The sequence below is a fragment of the Mastigoproctus giganteus genome, chromosome 3, assembly GCF_048544385.1.
Source record: "Mastigoproctus giganteus isolate SK-2022 chromosome 3, ASM4854438v1, whole genome shotgun sequence".
In the NCBI taxonomy this organism is placed as follows: domain Eukaryota; kingdom Metazoa; phylum Arthropoda; class Arachnida; order Uropygi; family Thelyphonidae; genus Mastigoproctus; species Mastigoproctus giganteus.
Window position 1 is genome coordinate 48,475,479 of NC_143577.1, and position 17,706 is coordinate 48,493,184.

The 17,706-nt window shown below is 36.8% G+C and overlaps 1 protein-coding gene across 1 annotated transcript in view; it reads left to right on the forward strand.

The window, feature by feature from the left end:
- Positions 1–911: 911 nt before the first annotated feature.
- The window catches only part of LOC150087937 (uncharacterized), a 29,987-nt gene continuing 13,192 nt past the window's right edge, over positions 912–17,706 (forward strand). The window contains exon 1 of the mRNA XM_090369283.1: positions 912–1,555. The gene's annotated coding sequence lies outside the window, so the exon portion shown is untranslated. The remainder of the gene's footprint in view (positions 1,556–17,706) is intronic.

Below are 17,706 nucleotides of genomic sequence, written 5' to 3' on the forward strand. Positions count from 1 at the left end.
GATGCCAAAAGGGTGTGGTAGTAATGTATTTTTAAAACGAAATGCACTAGGCATAATCCTCATGGGTTTTAGTTATTAACTATATAGTATCGGTGTAAAGACACCATAGTTAACCCATAAACTTGAGTATCTCGTTGTGAAGGTAACCACAATATGAAATACAGTACAATTAAAACGATGCCCTCTACGCTACATACGTAGCTGAAGTTATGGGTTAACTATGGTGTATTTACATCGATACTATATAGTTAATTACCAAAACCCAAAAGGATTATGCCTAGTGCATTTCGTTTTCAAAATACAATATGGATATAAACACCCACATAATAGTAAGAAACTCTGTGTAAATACCGGTATGAAGCCATTACAAGTTTTCCCCGGTAAGAATTTTAAACCCAGTCCGTTTCTGGGTGTTAAAGGCTTTTGTTCCGTGCCATAGTAATCTGACGCCTTATAACCTTAGTTGCTTTGATATCAAAAGAGGAAAGAAAAAGAAATTAAAAGAGGGAAAAACGGAAAGGGGGAAAAGTGTGAAAAAAGAAACAGGAAAAAAGAAAGAAAATAAAAAGGGAAAAAACAAACAACGAAACAATATTTAGAGTTGAATGTTCATATTTTAATCTCGAGTTGCATGTTATTTATTTGTCTCGGAACTACTCGAAATTCTTAAAATCGAGAGCACTCCAGTACAAATGAACATTTTTAAAAGTAATATAGCGATGGCTAATTATTGGCAATAAATTTCCGAAAACAGTGCAAATATTGGATTGTATGACCACTGCATTGAAATATTTATTAGAGAATTAGAAATTGTGAAAAGTATTAATATACATTCTGCCGACATTAAATAAGTTGTTATCGTATTTGAAGGCAACATAGTGCAGTGCGTGTACCACTAGGAATATTATTTGTTAGCCCGTTCGGGGAGATGCTTTTCTAGGTCGTGTGCGTTCTTGTCTTTCGAGAATCCAGAATTAGTAAACCATAAATAGCTGTGCCATTGGCTTTAAATCTGTACTGCAAATGGTCCCGTATTCCTGGAGTGCTGCGGTCGCAGTATTTCCAAATTTGGGAAGAAACATGAGTCTTTGGCTTAGCTTCATCACCTAACTTGTACTCTGAAACATAATAGGACATTAACACTACGTTTCTAACTGCTGAAGCAACTATCCATTGGCAAAAGTTGCTCGTCTCTGGATAACACAAAATGTTGAGGTATGAATCACAAAATAATCGTGCTTAACGGAGAAACTACATAAAAGTTTCGAAATTGTATTTCTAGTCAGTCATCTTAAATAAAGAAAAGCAGAATGATTAAAATAATTTTCCGGTCTATGCATGGACTTAAGGGATATCAGAAAAGCGCAGAGAGAAAAACATTAGGTCAGTGAATTCCATAAAAATATGTCAAGGCAGCAATCATTGGTCGAATGTGTATGTTGAGTGATTAATTGATTTAAACCACGTTGCTAAAGAAGAAAAGAAAAAAAAAAAAAGAAGCGTGTATCGAAATGTGTGAAGTTTGATATCGCTACGGTATTGTCTCCGTTACAAGGTAAGTTGATCCTTCCCCCCTCTATTTCAAATGTAAAAATGTACAAAGTAGAGTATTTTTAAATAAAATAAATCTAAATAAAATTTTATTTGAAATATATATGTGCGTTATCTAATTAATAAAATTTATTTCTTTAAATTCTGTTGGTCTGACAGGAGGATCTGATATATTCTGTGATTGATCATGCTTCAAACTACAGTGATCGTTTTTTTTTTTTAAATAACCACAGATAGTATAATCATTAATAAAATGCAATTTCTTATTTCTTTTAGACGTCCAGAAGATAGGGCATTCAAAATAATAGGACAGATTTTGATACCCACATATATTAAATTAAGAATTGCACATTTCACAGTCACAGATGCACATTTCAACCACAGCATTTAATATTAGAATTAATATGGGCAAATGATGCAAGTTTATACAGCATTAGCCAAGAATCAAAAAAAATAATAATAAAAATAAAAAATCCACATACCTGCCCATCCCTTCTAATAATTTACCTAATACTGTCTTAAATTTATTCAATCTACCACTTCCACAACCCCAGATGGAAGTTTGTTTCAATTACTGTGGATATTGCCAAGGTATTGTCTTTATTTACTGCTTTTTTTAAGCTTATAGAAAATGTAAAACCTGGTTCTTTCAAAAATAATAATATGACAGGTGAACAGTCCAAATATGACATATTACATCCCTGTGAGAAAAGTAACACAGGTCAAAAATTTTAATTTTTTGGTTGCTAAAGTGATGGGATTGATGCAGCCCCAGACCAAGGTATTTCAGCACCCTGGGCAGAGAGATTTTTCAGTTGCCATTTATTAAGGATATATATTATATTTTTTTATTGTTTCATTTTTCTTTTATCTGTTTTTGGCACCCCTTAGAGATTGGTGCCCTGGGCAAAGACCCTGCTAGCCCATACCTTAATCTGGCCCTGGATTGATGGGATGTGGTTTGATCAGAAAATGTGACATAATTAGCATTAAGAATTTAAGTATGGGGGTGCAAGTGTCGTTTGACGTCTAAGCTGAAAATTCAAAACAGTCAGATATGTGAATTTTCAAACAAAAGTGACATTTCTGACATGAATCAATACTGCATTTTACACTTTTATTCAAAACTTTTTTCTGTTCTGATTTTTTTTTTTTTTTCAGGTGTATGTTTGAACATGCATACATGAAGTAACTACGCAAAAAATTATGGTATTGCCCATAAATTTTTAATTAAGACCATGCACAAAATGAAGGCGAAGTGTACATTTGTTACCAAAGAGCATTTAAGAAATTGCTGAAATCCAGACCAATTTTCTGTTTCCTCAGTGGGTGCAGCACATCGGAAATAAATTACAAGGTTTTATCACATCCTGTTTCTTCACTGTTGTGGCTTCAATCTTGTTTGTGATGATTGACGATAATTTTAGTTAGCCTTTAAGTTCAAAAGATAACCAAATTTTGCTTTTGTATTCAAAGTTCAAAAATCCATAAAATTTTAAAGGGTCTCTTTGTACAGAATTTAAAAAAGGATAATGGATAATTTTTCATATCAAATCCATTGCATCTTTAACCAGCTGACCAGAAAATTTCTGTTTTTTTTTTTTTTTTTCCTTATTGGTTCTCTTTTCTAAAGGCGTTATAGAAAAACTTCACAGTGCACTCTACAGATAGATTTTTTTTTTTTTGTGACAAGTTGATGTCATGTCATCTCTGTTTTAATCCTTTTTGTTCATAGAGACCCACTGTAACCCCAGATGCCGTCAGACAACTAACACACTTGTAGAAACCATAGTAGTAACTACACTTAAAATAATATGAATACTACCACCCTTAAAATTATCCAAAAATATTCATTAGTAATAATTTAAATACAGTGTAAGTTGATTTGCTGAACTTTAAAAAGTGTCTGTGGAAAATAATTACAGTAATGTGTAATTAATTTCCTCAAACAAAGAAAACTACCATTTTCGTGATGTATTTTCTGGATACCTTTGCGGATAAAAAAAAGTCTCAAACTGACATATAAAGAGGTTTTATCTGCATAGTTGTTCTCGTTGTGGCCAGTAGTGCTTAGATGAATGATTTTAAGAAGGGTAATATTGTAGGATGTCGCAAAACTGCGGAAACTCACAGAATACCTGAGCCAGAGGTTACTCGGAAGGGTGGTATAACAGTATCATCAGACATCCCTTCAAAACATCAACCAGGAGTTAAAATAAAGAGGGTTTTATATGCATAGTTGGTCTCGTTGTGGCCAGTAGTGATTAGATGAATGATTTCGAGAAGGGTAATATTGTTGGATGTCACTGCGGAAACTCACAGAATACCTGAGCCAGAGGTTACTCGGAAGGGTGGTATGACAGTATCATCAGACATCCCTTCAAAACATCAACCAGGAGTTAAAGGCATCGAGCTCTTTAACCTTGGTTTTCATGGAGAGTGATGACACAAGTCAAATATTAACATAATCTGGAACTGGCTAACAGTACTCTTTCTGAACAATATTCATTCTGTGTGATAATATCATGTTGCTCCTTGTGGTGGTTATTCATGGAACTAATTACTTATTCACTCGTAAAGTAGAAGAAAGCAATGTTAAGGAATTTACAGGTGGGTGGATGTAAATCAATTTTTTAAAATTGATGACTGGCACTCTGATTCTATCAGCTTAAATATACTTAGCATTTTAAAGTTTAGGTTATGTATATTGTACGCTATGAACAAAGCTAGCAATTACGAAAATATAAATATTGTGTTGTAATTTCAATTTAATACATTAAAATACAGAAACTATAATTTTTTTTTTTTTTTGAATTTTTGAAAAGTTCATAAATTCCTTTTTTTTTTATTTTTTTTTTTCAAAGGAAACTAGGTAATAAAAAATCAAATGAATCAAAGAAGAAAGTAAAAAATATTTATAGTAACGAAAGGGCCTGGAGTACTGGGGTCCATAGTACAAATACAGATATATACAGTTATACCCAGTTATTTATTAACAAATAAAGTACAAATAAAATAAAATAAAACTACAAAACCAGTAGCTTTCGGAACGCGTGTCCCTTTATCAACTGATAAGTTAATATAAAATTTGAATACATTACAAGCAAATGTGGCACGTTAATCATGCGTCATTGTTGTAGCACGGATGTGTGCTGCTTTACGCCAGTGATCATCCATCAATAAAACGGTTGTTTCTAGGATGGGATGTAGACTCATGCCTTTCTGGCGATTTAATGCCTTAGGATTGTTTATTATGTTTAGTGACTCTAGCCATAGGCGGTGGCGAAAGTGTCGCGCGTGGTCCACTATCTTAAAGTCGCGCTTGGGGTCAAGATCGTGGCTGGTAGCCCAAAAATGTTCTGCGACCGCGGACTGGTCAGTTTCGGCAAGCCGGATTGCTCTGTCGTGTTCTGTGAGGCGATCCTGGAGACGTCTCGATGTCTCACCTACGTAGCAACTGTTACAGGCCCTACAGGTGATACAGTACACTACATTGCTGCGTAAGACAGGTGAGACAGGGGTCTTCACGCTGGAGACAAGTGAACGTAGGTTCCTACCGGGTAATTGCACACATTTGATGTTGTAACTTTTAAGGACCTTCGAGATACGTCCTGACACTCCTGGATAGTACGGAATGTAGGCGGACGATATGCCGACTTGCTTCGGAGGTCTTGGGTTGGATGTAAGTTCTTCTGCCTGTAACAGGCATCTGTTTAGTACATGGGATGGATGACCGCACCTGGTTAGGTCCGCCTTCACACGGGAGATCTCGTTACGTCTAATTGTGTCGGTGCTGGAATGGCTCCAGGCCCTGGAGAATAGGGTGCGGGCAGTGCTATTGAGATGGCTTGGAGCGTGGCCAGACCTGTAGTTGGTGAATTGACCGCACCACATGGGTTTGTGGTATACTGAGGTCTCTAGACGTGGGCCTACGATGCACTAGCACGTCCAGAAGGCGCCTCCGTAGCCAGGTGGGAAGGAGCAGCAGTGCGTAGCACACCCTTCTTGATTAGACCGGGGTTCGAGCCCGTCACCACCAAATACGGAACATGCGGAAAGGTCAGGGAATGACCACCGCACCGGAGCAATATGGCCTTAGTTGCTAATGCTCCTAAAAAACCAAATAACAACAATAACAACAACAGCACGTCCAGAAACGGGAGCGAACCGTTCACCTCTGATTCTACGGTAAACTTGATGAAATTGGATAGGGAGTTGAGGTGTTCTAGTAGTACCGTTTCAGAACCACGTGGTATTATGGTAAAAATATCATCGACGTATCTACACCACGTTGTAATACGTGTAGGTGGGTTCTGGTGTATCGGCTCCTCCAGATCTTCCATGGCGATGTTAGCTACTACGGAACTGACAGGGGCACCCATAGCAGTGCCATGTACTTGTTTGTAGAGTGAGACTTCAAAGGTGAAGATGCTGCTAGAGAGGCATAGGTTGAGGCCGGTACAGATGTCATCAGTGGATAGTGACGTCCTGGATTGGAGGCTTAAGTTGCTCTCAAGGAGCCTTCTGGCGCAGTGCACGGCCTGTTGGACGGGAATCGAGGTGAATAAAGAAACCACGTCAAATGATGCCATGACAGAGTTGTCAGGGATTGAGAGGTTCTTGATGAGGTTAATGAATTCACTGCTGTTTTTAACGGTGTGAGATGTATTACCTATAAGGGGCGAGAGGAGGCTCGTGATATGTTTGGACAGTTCATACGTTGGGGCACTGCAGCAAGACACTATAGGTCTGAGAGGAATACCCGGTTTGTGGATCTTTGGTAATCCGTAGAATTGCGGTAGTTGGCAGCCAGTAGCACGTAGAAGATGCTGATTCGTGGTCGGGATCTTCTTATCTTTAAGCCATGCGTGGACAAGTTTATTAACATTTGCTTCCAGACGTTTCAAGACTTTAACGGGAGGATCAGGTGGAGGTTCATATACGTTAGGATCGAGTAATAGGGTCAAGGCTTTCTCTCGGTAGGCTGATCGGTCCAACACAACAGTCCGGTGCCCTTTATCCGCAGGAAGTACAACGATGGAGTTGTCTTTTCTTATAGATGACAGGGCGGCACGCTGGCAGTGGTTGAGGTTTGAGCACGTTTTTCGAGTGTTGCGGAGGATTGCGGCAGTCTTGAATCGGATCTCGTTGGCAGTTTCTTCGGGAAGGTTGGTAATACTGGCTTCTATACCCATAGCGAGCTGTGTGATGGGTATAGCATCGAATGGGTATAGCTAACATCGCCATGGAAGATCTGGAGGAGCAGATACACCAGAACCCACCCACACCTATTACAACGTGGTGTAGATACGTCGACGATATTTTTACCATAATACCACGTGGTTCTGAAACGGTACTACTAGAACACCTCAACTCCCTATCCAATTTCATCAAGTTTACTGTAGAATCAGAGGTGAACGGTTCGCTCCCGTTTCTGGACGTGCTAGTGCATCGCGTAGGCCCACGTCTAGAGACCTCAGTATACCGCAAACCCATGTGGTGCTGTCAATTCACCAACTACAGGTCCGGCCACGCTCCAAGCCATCTCAATAGCACTGCCCGCACCCTATTCTCCAGGGCCTGGAGCCATTCCAGCACCGACACAATTAGACGTAACGAGATCTCCCGTGTGAAGGCGGACCTAACCAGGTGCGGTTATCCATCCCATGTACTAAACAGATGCCTGTTACAGGCAGAAGAACTTACATCCAACCCAAGACCTCCGAAGCAAGTCGGCATATCGTCCGCCTACATTCCGTACTATCCAGGAGTGTCAGGACGTATCTCGAAGGTCCTGAAAAGTTACAACATCAAATGTGTGCAATTACTCGGTAGGAACCTACGTTCACTTGTCTCCAGCGTGAAGACCCCTGTCACACCTGTCTTACGCAGCAATGTAGTGTACCGTATCACCTGTAGGGCCTGTAACAGTTGCTACGTAGGTGAGACATCGAGACGTCTCCAGGATCGCCTCACGGAACACGACAGAGCAATCCGGCTTGCCGAAACTGACCAGTCCGCGGTCGCAGAACATTTTTGGGCTACCAACCACGATCTTGACCCCAAGCCCGACTTTGAGATAGTGGACCACGCGCGACACTTTCGCCACCGCCTATGGCTAGAGTCACTAAACATAGTAAACAATCCTAAGGCATTAAATCGCCAGAAAGGCATGAGTCTACATCCCATCCTAGAAACAACCGTTTTATTGATGGATGATCACTGGCGTAAAGCAGCACACATCCGTGCTACAACAATGACGCATGATTAACGTGCCACATTTGCTTGTAATGTATTCAAATTTTATATTAACTTATCAGTTGATAAAGGGACACGCGTTCCGAAAGCTACTGGTTTTGTACTTTATTTTATTTTATTTGTACTTTATTTGTTAATAAATAACTGGGTATAACTGTATATATCTGTATTTGAAAATATTTATATTAATTGTATTAATAGCCCAGAAAACAATTTTTGATTACAGTTAAATGGGACTAATAAATTGTTTTGTGCCCCCCCTACTTTTAGAAACCCAGTATTTCATCTCTACAGTCAATGATTGAATAAATTATACAACTATACCACAGTGAATAATAATACAGTAAACCCCCCCGCAAATACACAGTGAATAATAATACAGTAAACCCCCCGCTATTTGCGGGGGTTACGTTCCTGAGAAATGCCGCGAATACTGAGTTTGGTTCCCATAGAAATAAAGGGGTTCCGTTCCAAAGTATGAAATATATAAGAAAAACTAGTCTAAAATTTTGTCTATGTATGTATTAAATGTACCTTCATAATATGACTATGTACATAAACGGTACATAGTGAAATGCAAGCATAAGGCATCGAAATGAAAATAAGAAACAATTTAATATTAAATGTAATATTTATTAGAAATTTCAAACAAATCTTTCAATCCAGCGCTTTTGCTTTAGCTAAAAAACCTATTCCGCCAGTTCTGTCACCAGTTTTGCTAAAGTGTTGATAAAGGTGTTTTTGCCTTTTCACGAATGATGAAAAGGGGAATTTTATTTTGAATTCTGTCTTCTATCCACAGATTTAAAGCTTTTTCCATTTTTTCTAATTTAACATCACAAGTTACAGAACAAATTTTTGAAGCAATTAGCTCGTTTTCACGGCACTATGGCGGATTTTTTCTTCTGATTTCTTAATTGATCGTACCGTTGACTCATTGATTTTATATTGTTTTGCCACCGAGGAGACACTTTCACTATTAGAAATTTTGTCTAATAACTCAATTTTATTCGCCAATGTCATCACCTTTGATATTTTCACATTTCCCTTGTTATTCGTAGCCATATTTTTGTACGGGTTAGAAAGAACTTGTCCAAATAAAGTCACTTTCTTCCGTTAACACACTGGAAAAAGTCTATCTTACATATCCCCATCTCCCCCTAAACTTTGTGCATGAGGTGTTTGCTTCTTGTATTGTAGTAGCCTTTTCAGTGTGAAACAATTTGAGATATTCTTCGCTCTTTAACATGTTGTTGCCACAACACAAACTTGCATCAAGACAAACTGTGGTTTATGTGCCTTAATGCAAATATATGTCTATTCAATTGTGGTCAATAAAGGAGTGCTGTAAACATGAAATTGGACAACTGAGTGATATCGACACATTGATTGAACCACGAGTAATTGCATTATGGCTGAATTTTGCTTAGTGTCAGTTGCACTGTCTAGAGAGTACTATTAAAGCTGTATACTTGGTTCACAGTTTCGTATGATGTTCTTTGCTTATTTTGAAGCTATTTTATCTAGTTATTTTATTTTATCATGACCTTTGTCGAAAAGCTTTGTCTGCTTCAGAATAGTGTTCGTATTCACATAAGATTCGTATTAATTTTTATTTATTTTAATGATGCTAATGTCCTGTTTCACTCTTAATTGTCAATTTACTGTATTCCCGGGATCATGTTTGGAGCTCCTAAACTATTGCTACTGGATACGTTTGATCATAGATTTCCCTTCAAGTGTAAAGATATGTTTAAGTAATTTTACCAAATTCATTCAATAGTAGAGAGTTTCGATATTGAAGTGTTTTACAAGAAATTACTGAGTTAATCCTCTTATTCATTTTTAAAGAATTTATAACACAAAGCATATTGAACCTTGTTGTTCTTTTACTTATTAACAAGAAGAAAGGATAAAAATTTTTGAAGATTATGCTTGCCGAATTTTAATTCTATAGTTTGTGAAAAACAAAACATTTCTTAGTGTTTGTTTACTGATAAAGTTTTGTGTAAAAAGCGTTTTTCCTATAAAATTTTGCCCTAATGGGTTATAATGGATCTGTAGCCTAGGACATCAGGACTGAACTGAAAAGGAATGGGGATGGACGGTATGTTGAAGCTGATGATGTTGAATCAACTCTTTATAGTGTGTCATCTGATACTGAAATAGAATTCTATTCAAGTGATGTGGAGTCTGGATCTTGTTCTAAAAACAGCAGATGCCAGTGTTATTTGGAGTGGTGATTCTTAACAGATGAAATCTATTTTCTAAAAAGCAGTGCCTACTTGTTCCTGCATCCCAAGAGAACACCCCCAAGGCACATATAAAGGACACTCACAGATATCAGTGGTAGTGAATGTGTTAACCAGAATACATTACATAATAAACCGAACTAAGAAACATTTTATAAATTGAGTTTGCTTCAAATTAGTGTACAAGTATATGTGTGATTGTTTTTGCTCTTAGTAACTCTAACACAGTCCATATATTTCCTTGTTATGAAGACATGGCATGGAAATATGTCATAAAGACATATTTCCATGAAGGCCCCCCATAGGCCTTGTAATCCCACACACCATGATACTTGATAAAGAGAGAGGAATATCTCTAGAACAATAAAAAAAAATTATTATTAACTGTGCTGTAAATTTAATTTAGTTTATTGTTGGGCACTGCAAAAGAATCCTAATGATTTTGTGTATGTTATGGTCATGTTAAGTCCTAAAAATACATCATTGCATGGAATCAACTCTATTAATGATACAAGACCATTGTTGCCTCATAAATATTTACATGAAGTTAAAATTTGTATTTTCTGTATCTTGGATAAACAGTTTTACGTATTATTATTATTATTATTGGCAACATGATTCAAGGAAGCAAAACATACACTACACCACTAAAAAAAAAAAAAAAAAAAAAAACCCCACTGATTGCAATAATTTGTCCAAATCTTCCTTAAATTTATTTGAACTACCCATCTCCCCAACAGTATGTGGAAAGTTATTTCAACAACTGACTCTTTGTCTGAATGCAAATTTATACACATCTGTTCTTAACCATCCTTCATCACTTCCTTTGTGTATTTCATCTGAGTAATAAGAGTAAAGATTCCATCAGCAGTTAATTTACTTAAACCTTTTGCTGGTGCCTATTTTCCACAAACGACTGCAGTTTACTGAACTCCAATCTTTCTTATTAAGACTATCTTTTTATGCTCCCAACTAATCTCATTACTCTTCTCTGCAACCTTTCCAAAAGGTCTATGTCCTTCCTAAAATAATATTTCGAAATCTGTATGCAATATCCCAGTGTGGTGGTCAAGCCGTTGCCTTACACAAGTTGATCTATAGCTGCAGGCAAATTTCCTGTGTAACATTGGCAGAATTCCATGAGCCATTCTACCAACTTGTTTGTGCTGCCCAGAGAATTTCATGTTTGACTTTACAATTTCTCCTTGATCATTTTTGTACTCTACTGCCTTGAGTTTGGTATGCAGCACCTTAGTTTATCACTGTAAACATCAATTGCCATTTCTCAGCCAGTCTGCTTAGTTTATTGAAATCTTCTTGAAATAGCATACTCTGATTACTATCATTAAACACTGTCAACACTTTTATCATCATCAAACTAGATGTCAAGCTTGAAATGTCTACATCAGTATCATTAATAAATATTAAAAATAGTAAATGGTTCAACACCAACTTCCTGTGATACTCCTCTCATCACATAAGCCCATAAATAGCAGTTGCTTAATAATACTGGACAACAAATTTTGGTTCATTTCTTGTTATGGGCATGAAAGTTTTACTTTATAGATTTTGGGGTACTAAACATAAAAATAGTGCTTAAAATGGCAGATTGGCTCTTTTTTTTAAAAAAGTGGTTTTTTATATTTATACAAAGTGTTTTTTATTTATATGGCAGTAAGATGTAGCTACAAACATGGGACCTTTTAGTTTTTCTCCTATACGTATTCCGCTTCGGGAGCATCCCTTTTCACCATCCAACAATAATTGGCCAACGTGGTGACATTCCATTTGCTTTTGTACCTTTGTTCCATCACTGCGATGTTTTGATGGAAATGCTCACCATGTTCATTGCTGATGGCACCACACTTTGGCAGAAAGAAATCCAGGTGTGAGTGCAAGAAACACATCTTCAATGACATGTTGCACCCCAGTTTTTCGTAAGAAGTAATGAGATCTTCCACAAGCTGTCTGTAGTTGCCAGCTTTAACATTTCCTAGAAAATCAGTCGAAACACTTTCCACGCTGATTTCTCGTTATCACTAAGGACACATTTGAACTGTTCATCTTTGAAAAGTTGCCTTAATTGTGGACCAATGAAAATGCCTGCCTTAATCTTCTCTGTACTAAGTTTTGGGATTTTCTCTTTCAAGTATGGGAATGCAGGACCATTCACTTCCAAAGCCTTCATGAAATTTTTCATAAGCCCCAGTTTGATGTGGAGTGGTGGAAACAAAACTTTATTTGGCTCTACCAGAAGTTCAAATGCTACTGTCTTCATTCCAGGTGTTAATGATTTTCATTGAGGCCAACTCCTCTTCTCATGGTGCATAATCCTTGGCAAGACTATCCCACTTGCATAGAAAGCAAACATACTTAGTGTAACCCTTTTGTAGTCCAATAAAATGGCCATTACCTTTAAATCACCACTTATCTACCACTTGTACTTCTGCTAGTGTACACCTAAGAGGATGTTCTTCATGTTTTTTGTTTCTTTTCTGTGGACAGCATACGCAAGAGGTATTGAAGCCAAAGATGCCAATTCTTAACCACTTTGGTAGGTTGCTGCGTACTAAAATGATGCATTTGCACTAACCTGTACACCAGTGTTACTTGTTATTTTTATGTATTATATACAATACAATAAATTGTAGAAGAATAAGAGAAGTTTACCTTAATATGATACTTATTACACTTCATTACGACATTCCAGCAATTAAAACGAATATAAAATTAATGCAAAATGATTACAGTAATAAAATTAATTAAAAAATTAAAACAAGTTTAACATAAATTTTTAAAAAAGTCTTTTCTTCCTAAAGCTGATGGGGCATTTCTTGATCACAGAAATGGAAATTTACAGAGTATATGTGAGCCGGAATCTTAAATAGAGAGATTATTTGTCTTCACACATGCATGTAAATGACTACGAACTGGAGATTGGATATGAATGGCAAAACTTTAATAGAATTCTCATGTAATTTAATTTCTATAGTTTCTGCAATAATAATCTAGTATAATTACGTTGGACACAAGTATTTTGGCCTTGTTGAATAAAAATGTATGGTTTCCATTAACAGCACGAAAGGCCAATTCTGACACTGCTGAACAAGAAGCACGGACTGAGGATGCGTGCTGCTTTACTCAAATCCAGTGTGCATGGAGTTGAGCCCTGGTAAGACGTGTCGCATTCACTGCAAGAAATGTATACCAGGTCATTTACTTGTGTAGCGAAAGAGGAAAGGACTAAGCGATTGTTCAGTATTGGGTGTAACTTCCGTATTGGTCTGGCCACAATTTAAATTCGGTATCTTTAAAGAATCTGTTAAGCTGTTTGTGCCACTGTTCAACATCAGTATTTTTTGATGTTACCATTGTTGGTTTTTTTTTTTTTTGTATCTTATACTTAGTGTGTACCCTAATTTGGTTTATGGTAGCATGGGGGTGACCCCTGTTTAAGAATCTGCTGATTAATATCTGTATTTTTGAGTCTAAAGCAGATTCTGTTATTGAATATTTATAGGCATTGAGAAATTGATTAAAAATAAACCAGATTAGGGTACAAGCTAAGGATAGGCTATAGAAAACTGCACCAACCAATAATAGTGACATCAAAAAATACTGTATTTCTGCCCTATACGTTGAATAGTGGCACAAACAGTTTAACAGATTCTTTAAAGATACCAAATTTAAAATTGTGGCCAGATCAATATGGAAATTACACGCTATACTGAAAAATTGCTCAGTCCTTTCCTATTTTGCTACAAAAGTAAATGACCTGGTTGCAGTGTTTGCCACTCATCTTACCAGGGTTTGACTCAATGCATGCCGAATTTGAGAGTAAAGCAGCATGCGTCCTCAGTCTGTGCTTCTCGTTCAGCAGTGTAAGAATTGGCCGTTTGTGCCATTAGTGAAAACCATACATTTTTATTCAATGAGGCCAAAATACTTAGTGTTCAGCGTAATTATACTAGACTTGTGTTCCACGAGATGTGAACAAGTGTTCTGTGAAAACTCGGAATTAATAATAAAAAAAATAAAATAAATAAATTTTGCATATTTGTAGTGTACACGACTTTTGTATCATTATAATTTTTAACATTATTTTTTGTTCAGTTATTAATATACTGGCATAGATTAATAATCAAATTGACCTTGGAATACTTTATTTTGGCGGGCTTTTGCATAGAGAAGTATGCATAGAGGTAATGACATCTACGAAAAAGTAGCAATGTAGTTAGTGATCTAATATGCGATTTAGCCTGGAGTACACGGGTTTGAATGAGGGGGAAGGGAACTGATATTATAACTAAACCCACTTCCTTTATAAATTTATTTTGATAATTATCAGTATTTCAAAATATTAGTATTAAAATAAACGACCATGGATTTGTGGTTGAAAAATAGAACTTTTTAAAATGAGGAGCGAGTACTTCTAGTATCTTGAGTACTGTATACAGGTCTGGAAGCAAGCCTCACTTTAGGAAAAATGTAGATCTGCTGGAATGGGTGCAAAGAAGAGCAAACAAATTGGTAAAGGGAATAAAAGGAAATGTTACCTAAAAAGGCTTTAGTTCTGCAAATTTCAGTGTTTTGAGACTAGACACCAAGAGATCTGATTCAGGTGTTTAAAACCTTGAATGGATTGAGTAAGCTGAATGTTAATGGTATTCTTCCGCTTGCTGAGACTATACACACATAAGCAGGTATAAATTCAAGTTTAGGAAGGATGGTTGCAGGATGGATGTGTGTGATTTTTGCCTTCAGCCACTGGGTGGTTGATTGTTGGAACAGGCTTCCATCTGTTGTGGAAGTGGATGGGTTGAATAAATTCAAGGGAGAACTAAAAAAATTCTTAGGGATACAGATGGGTGCTTTTTTTTTTTTTTTTTTTTTGTTTGTTTGGGCTGATACTATATAAGATTCTTTTTTTTTTTTTTTTTTTTATCATTTGCCATTACTACAACTACTACTTTCCCCTTAACTACCCCAAAGTGAGTTAATACAGGTTTGATATCTGCGCTTCGTGTGGGCCATGGAAGCAGTGCAGGTGTGCTCTCAGAACTTCTCCCAATCCATCTTTGTGGAAAAATGTAAATAGGGTATTCTCAAACCAATAAAACATAGTGAAGTGGTGCACCATCTTGCTGGAACCAGTAACTATTATCGATACCCAGGACATGGAGTTGGAGCAGACCATGTTCGGAGTATCTCTAGGTAACTATGTTGCTTCACAGAACCATTGAAGAAGTTAAGTGACTTCTTAAGTTAGGGTCCTTTTAAGTGACTGACACTAACTGCTGCCCAGAGCATAATGTTGTTGGGTTGTTTTCAATTCCTTCATAAAAGTGTGGATTTTCTTTACTCCGGAACACATTTTTAAGATAACTATTCAGGTAAATGGCCCATTCATCAGTAAACAACACTTTGCTTCGAGAAGCAAGTATGTTGAATGTTTGAAGCAAATTCTCTAGGCTTGTTTTTCCTTCTGTCATTGTCTTGATCAGATAATTCATTCACAAGTTTAGAGTGGTAAAGATGAAGTTAAAAATATTTCTGCAAACTGTGTAGACTTGACTTTGGTACTTCCATTTATGCAGAATGTGTTCGTACGGATTTCATAGGCAAACGCTGAATTGATTCAATGAGGCTTTCACTATTTTTGGATTGTTTCTTGGTCTCCTGAGTGTGGAGAATCTTTAATATTTCCTGAGGCAGATAACTTCCTTCCCCATGCAAGAGCTGCTGCTGCTGCTTTTATTGGAGGTTCCCTATTGAAATATTGGAAATCCTGAAACACTCCTTTCAAAGTTCATCCACTGTGCGGTCTTTGGTGAACCCATATTGTCATTATTATTTCTTCAGTAAAATGACTGATTTACCATGTTTCTTTCCATAAATTAAAAAAATATTTTATTAAACAAATTAATACATTAAAATATATTTTATAAAAAAGGATTTATTATTATAGGTGTATAGGGATTTTTGGGACACCCTGTACATAATTTATCTCGTTTTTGTGTGTAAACTTCCTCCGTCCCACTCCTTTGAAAAAAAAACAAAAAACCGTTCAGAAAAGAAAATATATGAGAAGTACTAAACCAAATTCTAAAAATGCTGTGGTGCAGATATTACCTGTAATTCATACCCCCTTCCAAGATGAAATTAAAAAAAAAAGAAATGCCTAATTTACATACACTTTTCAGGTGGGTGAAAGTAGAAATCATTGGTTAACAAACAAATTACTTTGTGCAACTGTAGTCAATAAAAAAAAGTGTGTGTGTTGTTGATTTAGAAGCTGAGTGGATGTATATAAGTTGGTATATTTTGAAAAATCCTTTGTTTGGAAATGACTGTTGAGCTTTTAATCTTTAAAAGCAGTAACCTGTGCTTTACAAATGAGGCAAATAGCTTTTACTCATGACTGAAAAAAAAAAATGTCTACTTTTTTTTCGAAAACTCTTTTACAGATTATGTTGATTTGGTCCTTTTTTATTAACTCATGATTGAATTACTATACTCAGAAACACATAAAAATGCTACAAAATTAAGAAAAGCAGTACACTTTAAATTGTATACATTGGGTGTCATTTGTAAATGAAATACTTACTTAGCTATTTGAACAAATAATTTGAACTTACTTAGCTATTTGAATCAAAGTTATTCCATGCATCCAGTTCTTTTGTGACTGCATCATAGTGACCAACTTGATTGGATACTATGATGCAGTCACAAAAGAACTGGATGCAGGGAATAACTTTGATATTATATACTTGGATCTTAGAAAGGCTTTTGATACTGTTGCACATGGAAGACTGCTACACAAATTGGAGCAGTGTGACATTGGAGGCAAATTGCTGCTATGGATAAAGGGGTGGTTGAGGGGGAGAAGACAGAGAGTGGTAATCAATGGACACTGCTCATCGTGGACTAATGTTATTAGTGGAGTCCCTCAGGGCTGGGTCCATTATTGTTTTCTGTATTTATAAATGATATTGATGATGGTATATCAAGCTTAATGTCCAAGTTTGCAGACGATACAAAGGTTGGCAGGGTTGTCAAGGACACTACTGACTCTATGCTGCTGCAACAGGATCTGGAAAGGTTGAGCAGATGGGCTGAGAGGTGGCGAATGAAGTTTAACATTGACAAATGTAAAGTACTACACATGGGAAACAGCAACCCCAGAGCAACGTATCAACTCTGTGGTACTACACTGACAGTGGTAGAGAATGAAAGGGACTTGGGGGTGGTTGTGCAGGCAGATATGAAGTTCTCTGAGCAGTGCAGACGGGCTGCAAGAGTAGCTCATGGAGTATTGTCAATGATATACAGGAATTTTTCCAGCAGGGATAAGGAGGTGATTATTCCATTGTATAAGGCAATGGTCAGGCCACACCTAGAGTACTGTATACAGGTCTGGAGGCCTCATTTCAAGAAGGATGTAGAGCTGCTGGAACGAGTACAGAGAAGGGCAACAAGATTAGTGAATGGAACAAAGGGGTGCTCTTACGAAGAAAGGCTTAAGTTTTGCAAATTATAGTGTCTGGAGACTAGGCAACAGCGAGGTGATCTGATAGAGGTGTATAAAGCCTTGAATGGTTTAAGCATGCTCAATGCTGATGGGATTCTTCCTCTAGCTCAGAAA